Raw genomic sequence first — 5,175 nt, 5'->3', positions numbered from 1 at the left:
TTGAATGACAAAGAAAACACGAGTTTACAAGACAGTGATTTTTCCACAGGCTGACTGAGCTCATGGGACTGTGGGAGGAAATCCCAGCTGAGACACAGACTCAGGGATGCGGCTGATAAGGGCTGTGGTTGGTGTGGGCCACAAAACCTTTTGAAAATTATCTCTACAAGCTTGTGCCACATCCTTGGGAGATTTTGTGCCTTATTGATAGAGATTTATCACTTGCCACAAAGATACACCTAACTGGAAGTGAGCAGAGAATCAACCACGCAGTAAAATGTTGGTTTCACTCCCGAAGATAAGCGGCCTACTAACTGAGTCTGAAGCCCTGGTGAGAGAACCATGGTAGGATCTGGATTTAGAATGGGATTGTCAATTGGTCTCATAGAAGATCAGTGAGGTTGTCATGTCAACAGAATTTTGGTGAGAAACTCAATGTAGTAAGTTGCCTGTAAAAGAAGACTCACATGCTGTAATCCTCCTCCTGCAATGCCTCATGTCATTTGTCCTAGTGTAGAAAAGAGAAACAGATACAGGGGATTGGGCTTTGCCTGGCAGAGATATTTGGTTGTTCGAATACATGAAAATCAGTCCATCAAAAATGCACAGAAGACAGCACGCCCATGGATAGTTTTATCATTTTTCATCCAGGAAATCATGCACAGTTATTTTGGTGTCAGGATTAAGCATCTATAACAGCCTGCAATAAACGGGGTGTGCTGACTTTGGGAATCTGTGCCTGCTGCTGGATACAAAAGCTGTGTTCAGTGCGTCCAAGCTCAGCTCGCAGAAGAGCCTGATCTTGATACTCATTTCCACTTATGCCCTGGAGGCTTCTCTGGCAACAGGGCAGAGATGGAAGAGGATGAGGTCTGTTTTTCCACTACCGGGGCTCTAGAGGGAGATTTCCATGACCGACCTGAAGAAAAGGGTCCTTTGAGGAAATATAAATCAAGTCATAAGGTTCTGCTGAACTATCAGCAATGGCCCTGTCTGTGCTACAAACTAGGCATTGGGAACATGACTAAGTCCTCAAGCCAAATGGCCACTGCCAAGGCTTCTTCAAGAAAAATGAAGTCCCTGCTTTTCTCATTCAGTCAAGGGCGCTCTACTTGTGCATGTAAGAACATCATTACAGGCCCCAGGCATGCAGGCACAAATGCTTTAGGACATTCTGGGGCTTTTTATAGCAGATGATACAAAACCATGTAGTCTGTCCTACACTTCATTAGTTACCAGAGAGTTATGTTTTCTTCTGAGTAGAAAGTCTGGCCTTTCTTGGAACATATAACTGAGTCTTAGCATCTCACACTCACAGGGCTGCTATGTTAGCATGATTTTAGTAACTTACAGAAACTTTTCCCTGATTGGCATAAATAAAAGGAAAACCAAAAGGAATCCTCTCCCCTCTCTCTTTTTTTGATAACCCTTTTCACCATCAGATCTCAAAAGAGAGAACTAAATTTTTACCGTTCTTATTTGTAAATACAGAAGAGATGCTGGAGAGGAAGTTCACAGACTTGCAGATGAGACTCAGCCATGCAGGCATCTGCTGTGGAGACTGATGTTCTTGGCCATGCAGCACAAAAAGCTCAGTTGTTTCTAACTGCTCTGTGATTCACTGTTTAAGAGCATCCCCATGCTCATTGCAAAGCTGTCCCATGAGAAAGCAGTATCATTAGTGAGCATTCTTTCTGGGCACTAACTTTGCTTGATGTCTGCATCCAGGCTGTTGGTAATGACACAGTAGCACTGAGCTTGTTAGATCATTTTAAAAAGCATCTTTTCTTTCTTGCTTTCACTCTGCCCGCAATTAAAATATCCACTTTTTAATTTATAAGATTATTTCTCTCCTGAATGACATTTACAGAACAAGCTCAACATTAATATACTGAACCAAAACTTAGCATTTTTCCCTTTTTTATCAAACCCAGGTAGTTAATCTGGTTATCTAGGTGACTGCTATAAATCAGAGCTTGTGGTTGCTCTTAAAAATGTACCTGAATCACACAGTTTCCACAGTATTGTCTCAAGGGTCTTATTCAGATTTTTCTTTTCTCATAATTGATTCCTTCTGTATGAACTACATGCCATGTACCTGTGAACAGTGATTAAATGACACGCTAGTGCTCTCTAAAATGATCATGCATTGAACTAAACAGAGAAGTAATACTGCCTTGCTAAAAAAAGAGTGTGTTTTTATTTAAATAGAAATCAGATAGTCCCAGAGTTTTATTCAGTTTAAAACAGTGAAGCAAATGATTCAGTGTCACTGGGCTAAGAAGAAGAAACTGTACACAAGTCAGCTCCAGATGTCTTCTTTCCTGACAGCTCCTTTTATCATTTTTTTTTTTTTTTTTTTTTTTTTAAATGATCGATTCTTTCTCCTTGGCAACCAGCAGCCCAAGAATGGAAGGCTCTTCTAAACATTTTGGTAAAATGTTTCTTTCTTCTTCTTAGGGGGGCACATACCTTCCCATGTCTTTCACACCATGCAACAGACATATTCTTCTTTCCTCCTCCTACCACATAAAAGCACCTCTGTGCAATCTCATTCAGATCAGCTCTTTGCCACCATTATTATGATTTTTTTCATGTAACAGTTGAGGCTTTCAGAAAGAAATGATTGCTTCTGGGGAGCATCTCACACTCTCCTTGGGAACATTTGACTAATGGGCAGAGGAGGCAGCTCTTCCTGCTCCATTATCTTGTCTCTTGGGTTGCTGCTCAGCTCCCAGACACATCGATGCTAAATGCTCTAGCTGCCATGTGATAGCAGATCCCTGGTGGAAATAACTGTGGAAGCAGAAAAGCCAGGGGATGAAAATCTGAATCAATTTTTTTTTTAAATTTTATTTTCTCCTTTTATTGCTTAGGTGTACTGCTAGTGCTAAGTCTTCTGTTTTCCCCTCAGGATCTTGCACAAGTGTAGAGCTTAATGTTGTAATGTTTGTTTGTTTGTTTTTGTTTTTAATGGCCTTTCACTGTCAGATTCCAACCTTTTTTTTTTAATCTAGATCCTCTACACTCTTGTTTCCCACTGAAGGTACACACCTCTACAAAGTGCATTGAAGCTTCTTACTGGGAGGCTGCTAAGGATATTTCTGTGCCAAGAACCTGGAATTGCAGCTTGCTTTCTGGTCCAGTCAGGCATCATAAACACACCATAGACTAAGTGAATTGTTTAGTAATCATCATTGCATGTGGGGCATGCACATGTTGCACAAAGGATGTTCTGACAGTTTTGTATACATGAAGATTTATTTGTGGCACAATGACAGCTGTTGGCATACTTTGACTGTAATGCTGAAAATTATTTCTAGAAAGAAAAAGAAAATAAAGGAAAAGGAGAGAGAGAAAAAGGGGAATTTTTTTCCACTGGCCAGATGTCAAGGGCAGTGATGGGGTCCCATAGGAGCATCCTCCTCTGAGGACTCTCTCCAGTGGTGCAGGTGATGACAGTGAAAATGACCAGTATGATGATTTCTTGCCTTGCTTTCCCTTAGCATGATATACTTTTCATCAAGACCCACTTAAACTCCTATGGGTTCTTTCTGGGTGTGTTTCTATTAGATCTGAGAGGAGAACACTCATCATGTGCAAATGCTGCACATTCATTGCTTGTTCAGCTTCCGTGAATATATGACATTGGATAATATTTACCGAGAATTTAAATAGCCATTGGTGCTTTTGTTGAACACCACATTTGTTTTTCTCCTTTATACACTGAAGTCTACAATACAAGAGAAATAGAAGGAGTGGGAGGAACAGCAATTCTCACACCAGTTCTTCCACGAGAATCTACCATAATAACGCTGTGGGGGTTTACGGAGGCAGGGCTGTGAGAGCAATAACATGTGAGCAGCACAAGTGCAATAAAGGAAAAACGTTGGCACAGAGAGGCTGCTAGTTACTGTCTCATGGGGTCAGAGGGAGGTTATATAGAGAGAGGCATGCGAGCAGCATGCCCTGAGCTACAGGCAAAGCACCAAGGTACATAAGGCACCTAAGAGCTAGTCAGAGGCTGGACAAAACCTGACAAGAAGCCATAAATTCCAGTATAAAAGCAAGTTCCCTGTTGAGAGTAGTGTTTAGCACAGGAATGTCAGGGTGCAGCTGGCAAGGGAGATTTCCCAAGGTCAGCAGAGGAGGAGAGGATTCCACAGCTCTCCTAATTTAGTCCCAGCTTCAGCTCTGGCTGTTTCAGAGGAAAGTCACAACACAGGGAGGAGTGCTTGAATAAATACCTCCAACACCCTGCCTGATGATCAGCTTAGAACTGGGATTTGATTACACTTGCTGAGATTTGACCTTACATAACCACCTGTTTTCTTAGAGGTCCTAAAATAATCAGTCCTCTTTTAAATCCAGCTCTGGTGGGCAACTTCTCCAGGACACCTTCACCTGCAGAACACTGACTTCTGCCACAGCACCTAGTGAGGGATGGAGAGCAAAAGCTGCTTTCCTGCATGCTAGGCTCTGGAGTGCAGGGGATGCAGAGAAGACACTCCTGCTTCCCAATGACAGGGACCATCTTCCCTTCACCAAGCCCTGTCTTCTCCCTCACCCCCCTCCCTCCCACTTAGCTCTCCCCCTCTCTCCTTCACAGCTGCTCTGTCCATCCTCAGCCTTTCTTAGGCTAGCCTCTGGAGGAAACTGGCTCTGTTTTGCCCCTATTCTCTCATCCCCAAAGAAATCCTTTTCCTTCCTCTGTCTTCCTGTTTTCCTTGCTCCCCCAGGGGATTTGAGTCATCCAGAAGTGACATGTGAAGTCTTTGCACACCTTCAGGCTTGTGATGGGGGTTATGGGATTAGCACTTTAACAAGCCTGAAAGCTGCTTAGACAAGTATTAAATCTCCAATCTCTCCATCTTTCAAAGAAATCACTTCTGGAGGAGTTGGAGAAATTGAGCCCACAGTTATGTTTTCAGGGATCAGCTCTTCATCCAGCTGACAGCCCTCAAGTCTGGTGGCTGGGTGGTTTGAAGGGATTCCCATGGGATTTGGGGTTGGGAAACCCAGTTAAACCCTCACCAGGGGCTCTGTGTTGGCACCTCAAAGTGCCTTCTGTCTCCATGCTGAATATTTGCTCCCTTTCCTGGCATTTTACCTAGCCTCCTTCCCTTCCCTTCCCTTCCCTTCCCTTCCCTTCCCTTCCCTTCCCTTCCCTTCCCT

The sequence above is a fragment of the Corvus brachyrhynchos genome, unplaced genomic scaffold, assembly GCF_000691975.1.
Source record: "Corvus brachyrhynchos isolate BGI_N302 unplaced genomic scaffold, ASM69197v1 scaffold56, whole genome shotgun sequence".
Lineage (NCBI taxonomy): Eukaryota > Metazoa > Chordata > Aves > Passeriformes > Corvidae > Corvus > Corvus brachyrhynchos.
The sequence above is the reverse complement of the archived record's forward strand: the minus strand, read 5'-3'. Positions refer to the sequence as shown.